The sequence below is a fragment of the Marmota flaviventris genome, chromosome 14 (genome assembly GCF_047511675.1).
Source record: "Marmota flaviventris isolate mMarFla1 chromosome 14, mMarFla1.hap1, whole genome shotgun sequence".
NCBI lineage: Eukaryota > Metazoa > Chordata > Mammalia > Rodentia > Sciuridae > Marmota > Marmota flaviventris.
Window position 1 is genome coordinate 30,935,844 of NC_092511.1, and position 12,112 is coordinate 30,947,955.

Consider the following 12,112-nt stretch of genomic DNA (forward strand, 5'->3'; position numbering starts at 1 on the left):
ATACTCCCTTACTAGTGGATTGGTGGAGATCTGTGAATCACCTGACAAGAACTCACAATAACAAAGGAATCCTTCTAAGAATACTAGGGCATTAAAAATACAGGCAAAGGATCTAGGAAGGTAGACATGAGGCACAGCCATCATTAAAAATACAAAATTTTAGCTAGGCTTGGTGGCACAAGAATGCAGTCCCAAATACTAGGAAGGCTGAAGCAGGAGGACTGCAAGTTTGAGGCCTGCCTCAGTAACTTAGGGAGACCTTGTCTTAAAAGGGAGGGTTGTGGGGGCAGCCTGGGAGTGTGGCTTAGTGGTAGAGAGCCCCTGGGTTCAATCCCCAGTACCAAAATAAAACAACAACAACATAAAAATCTTTTAACTCAAAAGAACAATAAAAGAATTAAAAGGCTCTGCCAACAAATTAAAAATTAAACTGTAATTTGCAAGAAAAAAAATTTTAAATGGCTTCTTCAAACAAAATCCCCGATAAACACCTGAATGCCCACTGCAGTACACACCAGATGAGAATACTTGATTTCAAACTAAACTTAAATTCCCATTAAAAGAGATAAATGTGTCAAATACTGCTGGATAAATATTTGTCTCTTTATCTCTAGGATGAAGATATATAAACGACAAAGCAGAATTCCATTCTGGGAGCATTTGTAAAGGAGGGCGGCATGTACCTGGATAACACACAGGTTATTTCTTTTCAACATCAGTTAGAAAGATTCTAAACTCTACCACAACTTGCCTCTCCTTAAACTTAGATGTCCTTTCTCCTTCCTTCTGCTCTTCAAGTCCCATCATTTTTAGCATCTTCTGCGAATAAGACAAGAAGCTATTCTAATTCTCAGCATTTAAAAATCACACCATGATTTGTTTGTTTATTCAAAAGAAATTTAGGGGTACAAATGTAGGTCAGTGGTACAGCATTTGCCTACCATGCCACGAGGCCCTGGGTTCCATCATCAGAACAAAAAACAAACAAACAAAAAAACCCTAATTAAAGGAAATTCATAGTATGTATTATCGGGTGATTCTATAATGGAACAACAGAGAAATGTGAATTCATACACAGGGTTTATTGTTTACAGCTGAAATTCTGTTTCCAGTGACCACATGAGGGCACACTCTCTTTTGAAGTTACACAGAATCTTTCCAAAATGGTTGCTGTACACAATGTACTCTGCTAAAAATAGATTTACAAACAGTTAACACATCACATATTTAACAGAAAAACCATGACAGTTAACTACTGATGAGTAGTTAACCAGTCAATATTTACTACTGGCTTAAATTATGAATATAATATTTCAAAATGTATTATCAATCCAGAATTTTCAAAGGCTAACAGGTTTTTTAAATATTTATTTTTTTTAGTTATAGGTGGACACAATATCTTTATTTTATATTTATGTGGTGCTGAGGATCAAACCCAGTGCCTCACACATGCCAGGCAAGCACTCTACCTCTGAGCCACAACCGCAGTCCAAGGATAACAGTTTTAAAATTAGGGTTTGTTAGAGTAAATATAAAATCAGATAGTTAAAATGATTAATGTTTTTTTTCCTTCCTATGTTGTCTAAAATATGTTCTAATATGTAACTTATTCTTAAGATACTTCACCAAAAAAAAGATTAATTACTTAAAAAAAACAGAAAACGTCAATTTCTGAGTCTTTGCTCATCAAAATTCGTGTTTACTAGTGAAGACTTTTTAAAGCATTCTGATTCATCAATAACCTTGGTCTTCTGGCTAAAATAAATTACATTTTGCTGTTATCTAATTTGACAGTGGTTATAGTTATACACTAAATTTAAAAAACACCATCTCTAATATCCTGTATCTGCTATTCCTTTTTTCAATCATTGCAAGTAACTTACTTTTAAAAATGAAAGCAAGGTAGATATTGTAAAATACTAACATGTATAAAGTTCAAAGATTTAATTCAGTATTAATAACACAATTTTCATATTTCCTAAGGGCAGAAAACCAAGGATAAATATCCTGAGCATGTAGACCTAGTCATCTGCCACATCACTACCCTTCACAGGCTCCTACCACAAGGTTCTGATCATATCATTCTTGAATTTAAAACTCTTCAGGAATACACACCATTGCTTCAAGACAAAGATTCAAATTCCTTGTCGGCGTATTAAAATTTTTCACTAAACACACCAATTTTATTACAGCTTTACTCTGATAGAATCCACATACCATAAAATTCACCCTTTTACTATATGTGTGTGTATATTCTGTACATATATTACTGTATATGTATTGTATACATTCAACATTTTATATATATACATACATATATACACACACACACACACACATATATATATATATATACACACACACACACACACATATGTGTGTATATAAAATCTTCAATTCTATAACCACTACTATTGAATTTGAGAACATTTTGATCACTTCAAAATAACCCCAGACTCATTAGCCATCACTCCCTACTGCAGCTCTTCTCAGTGCCTGGCAACTGCTAATCCACTTCCCTTCTCAGCAAACCTAACCATTATGAATGGGATCAAATAATATGTGGTCCTCTGTAACTGGTTTCTTCCACTTAGCACAATGTTTTTAGATTCATCCACAATGTGCACTCATCCATGTGTTACTACTGTCAACTATTTTTGTGTGTGTGTATGTGTGTGTGTGTGTGTGTGTGTGTGTGTTGCTGAGAATTGAACTCAGGGCCTTGTGCATGTGAGGCAAGCACTCTACCAACTGAGCTATATCCCCAGCCCCAAGTAATATTCTATTACATGAAAATGTCACATTTTATTTACCCATTCCTCAGCTGAAGGATATATAGAAGGTTTCTACTTTTTAACTGCTGTGAATACTGCTATACACATGAGTATACAAATTTTTGTGTGGACCTGTGTTTTCAATTCTCTTTTGAGTACAGACACCTAAGAGAGGAAATGCTGGGTCATATAGCAATTCTATGTTTAACTTTTTGAAGAACTGCCAAACTGTTTTCCAAAGTAGCTACACTATTTTACATTATCATCAGCAATGAACATAAGGGCTCCAGTTTCTCCACATCCTTGCCTATTTGCTATTGTCTGCTTTCATTTTAGCCAATTTAGTGGACATGGAGTGATCTCTCATTGTGGCCTGATTTACATTTTACTAAAGACTAATGATGTTGAGCATCTTTTTCACAGTAAGCATGGCCATCTGAATAATTTCTTTGTAATTCAACTCTTTGCCCACTTTTAACTGCTGTCTATTTATTGTTGACTTGTAAGAATTCATATATTCTGTATATAAATCCCTTAACAGTTATATGATTTGCAAGTATTTCCTCCCATCCTGTCTTCATTGTCTTGATGGTATCCTTTGAAGCACAAAACTTTTAGTTCTGATGAAGTACAACTTTGTTATGTTTTTTCAGTTGGGTTTTTAGTCTTATAGCTAAGACCTTAAGGCCACTGTTTCTTTCTTGTATTTTCTTCTAATAGTTTCAGACCTCACATTTAGGTCTACGATCCACTTAAGCAAATTTTTATATGGTGTCAGGTGGGGCTTCAATTTCATTTATTTGCATGTGGATTTGTTGCAAGTTGTGAAGTATAGCATTTTAATTATAATACCTTCTATTATTGGGTCCCTGTCTATCTTTCTAGTCATTCCCTAATTTGTACCTTAGACTCTGGCCAAACTAAAAAATTGTCACTCCTTAGTGCTATCCACACTTTTGCCCAACTGTCAGATATTCTTTAAGGCTCAGCTTAGGTTATCCTGGCCTTGGTCTCATACTTTATTCTTGCTTATGCATCCCACACACATGCTTCCACAGAACCTGGGTAACCTTTCTCAAATAGGAGTAGGCCTGGTGAGGAAAATCTTGCTGACCTAGAACAGATGTGTTTATAGGAGTTCTTGGAAATACTACTGAATTTCAGATCTGTTCCAGAACTTCTTTGGTTTGGTGAACCTTTGGAAGCCATTCAAATAACTACTTTGGTAAAGGATTCTTTTGAGATGATTTCACACTGATTGCTGAGTTATCTTCAATTATCAGAAAAGTATTCCTCGAATGTAGACTGAGGCTAAGCAACATCATTAAGAAGCCATCATTAAGAGCCAAAAAAATGCTTGGCGCGGGGGTGCACACCTATAATCCCAGTGACTCTGGAGGCCAAGACAAGAGAATTTCAAGTTCAAAGCCAGCCTTAGCAATTTAGTGAGGTCCTAAGCAACTTAGCAAGACCCTGTCTCGAAATAAACTATAAAAAGGGTTGGGGATGTTGCTCAGTGGTTAAGCACTCTTGGGTTCAATCCCTGGTACAAAAAAAAAAAGGCAAAATAAATGTGCTTGGCACTATATAAAGTGAGTTAAAGGCAATTATTATCAGTAAAAAGTCTGACTACTGAATACTGAGCACCCTCAGCTTTCCAAAGCTTATTATGTAGATGTCCAATGAAACATGAAAGGTTCTGAAATGAGAGTTAAGAAATAAAAATTTAGTCCTGGCTCTACCATTAACAAGCAACAGGATTTGAGCAAGTTATTCCCTTTTGTCCATCCTCTCTTGGACCCCTCCACCCACAACTTAAAAATAATAAGGAGAAAATAAACTATTTATGAGGTTCCAAGTCAATGTTTACATCAAATATTTCACTCTAAACTAACAGATTCTAAATACTGAACCAACTGGCAGGACATATAAAAATCCTATAGGAGTTTAAATACAAAACAACAAACACTGGCACTAATTTTGAATAAACAGATTTAAAATGGCACCCAGGAGGGGTCTGGGGTTGTGGTCAGTGGTAGAGTGCTTGCCTAGCATGCGTGAGGCACTGGGTTCAATCTTTAGCACCACATTAATATGAAATAAAGAAATTGTGTCCACCTACTACTAAATGGGACCCAGGAATGTGTATGTAAGGCCACTGAGGTGCCTGTGATAAACCGCCAAGCCTAAGGACCCGGATGAAAGCACTGTACCACCTGAATTATATAAAATGTTACTAACAACTTCTAGGTCTGAAAAGGGTTTTCAGATGGTTTCACCAAGGTGATACCATTTATGCACAGGTTTGAGACAGGATGGATTACAACATGGAAAAGGATGGGGTGAGGACAGAAAGAAAAGCATGCACAGGGTCTTATGGACAGATTATTTTGAGTATGCCAGAAGGCCAAAGCTTAGAGCCCCTCCCAGACACTGTCACAGGAAACCCACCTCACTACTACTAAAGGTCTAATTTTATGTTTGCTTTCCACAATTGAGCTAGGTACGCATCCACCAAAGGAAACGAGTTCACAGGGAGAATGAGGGAGTGAACGAACAGTGTGCCCAGAACACTCCTAATTTATGTCTACTCTCTCAGCATTATAATAGTGCTCATTCTCACTCTCAAATAAGTAAAATTTTATTTAATCTGAATGCTAAATTATGAGGTCAATTTACCAATAAGTCCTGAGCCAACATGATAAAAGGAGAAAAAGACAATTAATTCCAAAACAGGTGTTTTAGTCAGCTTTTTTGCCCCTTTGACTAAAAGATCTGACCAGAACAACTATAGAAGAGGAAAAGTTTATTTGGGGGCTCAGGGTTTCAGAGGTCCTAATCCATAGACAGTAGACTACATTCCTTGGGGCTCAGGTGAGGCAAACATCATGGAGGAACAGTATGACAGAGAGAGAGAGAGCTTAAATGGTGATCAGGAGGCAGAGAGGCCAGATACAAAATATATAGTCCATAGCCATGCCCCCAGTCAACCACTTCCTTCAGCCACACCCTACTTGCTCCAGTCACCACCAAGTTAATCCCATCAGGCATTAAATCCACTAATTAGGTTAAGGCTATAACCCAATCATTTCTCCTCCAAACCTTCTTGCATTGTTGCACATGTGAGCTTTTGGGGGACACATCACATCTAAACCATAACAACAGGGATCAACAAATATGCTTGTTTCATAAATAAAATTTTACTGTTACAGAGCCATGCTCATTTGTTTAATATTCTTTTTTTTTTTTATACCAGAAACTGAACCAGGTGTCGTTTGGTTTTTGGTGGTTAGATTTATTTCTTTATTGTACTGGGAATTGAACCCAAGAGTGCTTTTCACTGAGCTACATTCACAGCCCTTTTTATTTATTTATTAAAAAAAATTATATATGACTGTGGAATGCATTACAATTCTTATTACACACAGAGCACAATTTTTCATACCTCTGGTTGTATACAAAGTATATTCACATCAATTCGTGTCTTCATTCTTGTACTTTGGATAATAATGACCATCACATTCCACCATCATTAATTACTCCATGATCCTTCCCTTCCCCTCCAACCCCTCTGCCCTATCTAGAGTTCGTCTATTCCTCCCGTGCTCCTTTTCTCCCTATCCTGCTATGAATCAGCCTCCTTATATCAAAGAAAACATTCGGCATTTGGTATTTGTGGATTGGCTAACTTCACTTAGCATTACTTATCTAACTCCATCCATTTATCTGCAAATGCCATGATTTTATTCTCTTTTTATTGCTGAGTAATATTCCACTGTGTATATATGCCACATTTTTTTAATCCATTCATCTATTGAAGGGCATCTAGGTTGGTTCCACAGTTTAGCTATTGTGAATTGTGCTGCTATAAACACTGATGTGGCTGTGTCCCTGCAGTATGCTATTTTTAAGTCCTCTGGGTATAGACCGAGGAGAGGGATAGGTAGGTCAAATGGTGGTTCCATTCCCAATTTTCCAAGACATCTCCGTACTGCTTTCTATATTGGCTGCACCAATTTGCAGTCCCACCAGCAATGTATGAGGTACCTTTTACCCCACATCCTCACTAACTCTTGTTGTTGTCTTCATAATAGCTGCCATTCTGACTGGAGTGAGATGAAATATTAGAGTAGTTTTGACTTGCATTTCTCTAGTTGCTAGCTATGATGAACATTTTTTCATATATTTGTATATCATCTTCTGAGAAGTGTCTGTTCAGGTCCTTGGCCCATTTGTTGATTGGGTTATTTGTTTTTTGGTTTGTTGTTGTTGTTTTGAGTTTAACTTTTTGAATTCTTTATATACCCTAGAGATTACTGCTCTATCTGATGTGTGAAGGGTGAAGACTTGCTCCTAAGTTGTAGGCTCTCTATTCACCTCACAGATCGTTTCTTTTGCTGAGAAGGGACTTTTTAGTTTGAGTCCATCCCATTTATTGATTCTTGATTTTAATTCTTGCACCAAAGGAGTCTTATTAAGAAAGTTGGGACCTAATCCCACATAATGGAGATTTGGGCCTATTTTTTCTTCTATTAGATGCAGAGTCTCTGGTTTTATTCCTAAGTCCTTGATCCACTTTGAGTTGAGTTTTGTGCAAGTTGAGAGATAGGGGTTTAATTTCATTTTTTTTGCAGATGGATTTCCAGTTTCCCCAGCACCATTTGTTGAAGAGGCTATCTTTTCTGCAATGTATATTTTTGGCACCTTTGTCTAATATAAGATAATTGTAATTTTGTGGTTTAGTGTCTGTGTCCTCTACTCTGTACCACTGGTCTACCAGTCTGTTTTGGTGCCAATACCATGCTGTTTTTGTTACTATTGCTATGTAGTATAGTTTAAGGTCTGGTATAGTGATGCCACCTGCTTCACTCTTCCTGCTAAGGATTGCTTTAGCTATTCTGGGTCTGTTATTTTTCCAGATGAATTTCATAATTGCTTTTTATATTTCTATGAGGAATGTCACTGGGATTTTGATCAGAATTGCATTAAATCTGCATAGTGCTTTTGGAAGTATGGGCATTTTGGTAATATTAATTCTGCCTACCCAAAAGCAAGGTACATCTTTCCATCTTTGATTTCTTTCTTTAGGGTTCTGTACTTTTCATTATATAGCTCTTTCAAAACCTCGTTTGTTGATTCCCAAGTATTATTATTATTATTATATTATATATATATATTATATATATTATAATATATTATATATATATATAATATATTATATATATAATATATTATATATATTATATTATTATATTATTATTAATAATATAATATTATTATATTATTTTTTTGAGGCTACTGTAAATGTAGTAGTTTTCCTCGTTTCCCTTTCTGAGGATTTGTCACTGATATATAGAAATGCCTTTAATTTATGGGTGTTGATTTTATATTCTGCTACTTTGCTGAATTTACTAGTTTTCTGGTGGAAATTTTAGGGTCTTCTAGGTATAGAATCATATCATCAGCAAATAGTGCCAATTTGAATTTTTCTTTTCCTATGTGTATTCCTTTAATTTCTTTCATCTAATTGCTCTAGCCAGTGTTTCAAGAACTATGTTAAATAGGAGTGGTGAAAGAAGGCATCCCTGTCTTGTTCCAGTTTTTAGAGGGAATGCCTTCAATTTTTCTCCATTTAGAATGATATTGGCCTGGGGCTTAGCATAGATGGCCTTTATGATGTTGAGATATATTCCTGTTATCCCTAGTTTTTCTAATGTTTTGAACATAAAGAGGTGCTGAATTTTGTTGAATGCTTTTTCTGCATCTATTGAGATGATCATATGATTCTTATCTTTAGGTCTATTGTTGTGATGAATTACATTTACTGATTTCTGTATGTTGAACCAAACTTGCATCCCAGGGATGAATCCCACATGATCGTGGTACACAATCTTTCCCAGTCCTTTTTGAGAAAGGGCTCACTAAATTGCAAGGTCTCTGATTTGCAATCCTTCTGCCTCGGCCTCCTGAGTCGCTGGGATTATAGGCGTGCACCACTGTGCCTGGCTCATTTGTTTTAAGTACCTTTTATGGCTAGTACAGTATGAAGTATCAGGTCCTTTATTGAAAGGGTTTGCCAACCTTGCTCTACATTAACTTTTTTTTTTTTTTTTTTTGGTACTGGGGATTTAACCCAGGGAGTCACACATGCTGGTGAATGCTGATCAAGCATCCTCACTGACAATATCCCCAGCTCTTGCCAATTCTGCTTTAAAACAGCACTGTCCAAAAGAATGTTCTTCACTGACAGAAATGTTATATATCTGTGCTGACATATTTGTTCTATGCCACATGTACCTATCCTATTGATGAAATGAAATGAGGCCAGTACAACTGAAGAGCTGAATTTTGTCCAATCATAAAATATTTATATGTGATAGTTAAAACTGGGGGTTTTAATTCTTAAAAACCATACAAGAAATAGGGTTTTGGGGATATAGTTCTAAGTAGTTTTAACACATATACAGACGTGTGTTACCACCACAATCAGAAAACAGAAAAGTTCCACTGTTGTAAAAACTGTACTAGAATTATATCCTAAGTCCAGACACACTGATTTGTTCTCTGCCACTATCCGTTTGTCCTTAATCATTCATTATGTAACCTCTTGAGACTCCTCCTGCTTTAAATTGTTGCATGTGTCATTAGTTTATTCCTTTTTGTTGCTAAATAGTATTCTACTGCATGGATGTATTACAGTTTATCCATTTACCAGTTAAAGAATATCTGGTTGTTTTCAATCTGGAACAAATATGAACACAGTTCTTATAAACATTTGTGTACAGGTTACATAATACTCAGGAGTGGGACTAGCTCATATCATGGAATATTCATAAGAAAATGTCAAACTATTTCTAGAGTGGCAGTACCATTGTTCATTCCCAACAGCAATGTTTATGCATTCCAGCTGCCCTGCATCGCTGTGATGTGATGAATTACATTTATTGATTTCTGTATGCTGAATGTATAGTTACTACTATATTTTTAATTTAGTCATTCTAGTAGGTATGTAATGGTAGCTCACAGTGGATTTAGTTTGCATTTCTCTAATGGCTAATGACATTGAACAAGTATTTCTGTCCTTATCAGCTTTTTCCTGGTGAAGTGTCTCCCAGTCTTTTGTCCATGCTTTAATTGGGATATTCATTTTCTTATTGAGTTTTGGGAATTCTTATATATTCTATAAATAGAATGTCCTTTATCAGATATATGATTTGCAGTTATTTCCCCCCAGTCTGCAGCTTTTTTGTTTTGTTTTGTTTTCTTAATATGTATTTCACACAACGTAACGTTATGGCTGAATTGTTTTCTTCCAAATTTATATGTTGAAGTCCTAACCCCCAGTACCTTAGAATGCCACAGTATTTGGAGACAGGTTGTTTAATGAGGTAATTAAGGTTAATGAGCTCATAGGAATAGGTCCTAATCCACTGATTGATATCCTTACAAAAGAGGAATAAAGAACACCAAAGAAACACATGCAAAGAGAAAAGGCCATGTGGAGCCACAGCCAAAAGGTAGCCATCTGCAAGCTCAAGAGCAACCAACCCTGCCAGCACCTTGACTTGGGACTTCCAACCTCCAGAATTATAGGAATATAAATTTCTACTGTTTAAGCCACCCACAGTCTGCGGCATTTTGTTAAAGCAGTCCTCTCAAACCAATACACAGAGCAAAAATTTTTATTTGGGGAAGGAGTACTGGGATTTAACCCAGGGGCACTTTACCACCAAGCCTCATCCCCAGCCTTTTTAAAATTTTGAGACAGGGTCACGCTAAGTTGCCAGGGCCTTGCTAATTTGCTAAAAGTGGCCTTGAACTTGCACACAAAGAGAAAAGACCATGTGGTGCAAGCCTGTAATCACAACAATTTGGGAAGCTGAGGCAGGAGGATTTTAAGTTCTTCCTCAGGAACTTAGTGAGACCCTGTCTCAAAATTTAAAAATAAAATAAAATAAAAAGGGCTGTAGATATAGTTCAGTGGCAGAAAACCTTTGGGTTCAATTCCCATTACTGAAATAAAATAAAAATTCTTCCTTCATTGAATGGCCTTTCACCTTTTCCAGAAGTCAATTGGCTTTTTATATGTGTGAGTTTGTTTTTCAACTTATGTTGATCTACATTGACTCATTGATCTTTTGTCTATTCCTTACCAATACTACACAGTCTTGATTATTATAGCTTTTTAGTAAGTCTTAAAAATCAGATACTGTGATTCTTCCAACGTTTTCTTTTTCAAAACAGTTTTGGCTATTCTAGGTCCTTTGCCCTTCCATATGAATTTCAGATTCCACTAACCTACATTTAAAAAAAAAATCCTGTTGGGATTTTAATGGAAAGCACATTTAACATATAGTTCAATTTGAGGGAGAACTAACATCTTTGTGTAGAGTCTTAAAAACCATGAACATTACTGTCAGATCTTTCTGTTTATTTAGGGTTTCTCTGATATCTTTCAGCAGTGTTTTATAGTTATTACCATACAGATCCTACGCATTACTTTAGTTTTGATTTTAATAGCCACATATAGCTAGTAACAGCTGTGTTTTAGATAGCACAGCTATAAGAAGTACTAGGGATTGAACCCAGGATGCTTTACCACTGGGCTACATCCCCAGCCCTTTTTGAGACTGGGTCTTGCTAAGTGGCCCAGGCTGGCCTCAAATTTGTGATCCTATTGTCTCAGCCTTCTGAGCTGCTGAGGCTGCTCAAAGCTGCTCAGGAGTGTGTCACTACATTCAACTCTAAAAAGTTTTAAATTGGAAATACTGAGATATAGTAACATCATGCAATGTAACTCCATGTAAAATGACACTATAAAAATTGTGCCCATATCACACCCAGGACTTTTGAGTGAAGTTTTCAAAAACAGGAAGAAATACAAAAAAGACAATCAATAAAGAGCAGAGAAGAGAACAGATGCACAGAGAAAAATAAGAGATGAGAAAAGAATAGAACTCCAAGCTGCTTCTGACAACTTTCCAGTTCCACATCATGTGTATCTTTGCAAGGTCTCTCTTTTCTTGAATTATGTTAAATGGGTTTTTGTTTCTTGAAACTAGATAATTAAAGATCCAAATTTCTAGGATTCCATGATCCTAATTTCAGAAAAGAGAAAAACAGATTGAGACTATCAGACTAACTTTTAAAAAATGTAGTTAGTAGATAATGATTGCATAGAGACATGGAAACTAATCTGTGAGTGATAAAAAGAGTACAGCCAGTTCCAAAACTCACCAACAAATTCTGTTTCACAGCTTCATTTCGAATTTTGGGATTCTATTAGACTTTGTCCATATCAATAACACTTTTAAATGTTAACTGGCAGATCACAAATG

General features: G+C 36.1%; 1 protein-coding gene across 6 annotated transcripts in view; it reads right to left on the reverse strand.

Annotated features, from left to right (window-relative positions):
* The window catches only part of Map4k3 (mitogen-activated protein kinase kinase kinase kinase 3), a 188,025-nt gene that overhangs the window by 115,148 nt on the left and 60,765 nt on the right, over nt 1-12,112 (reverse strand). The window lies entirely within an intron of this gene.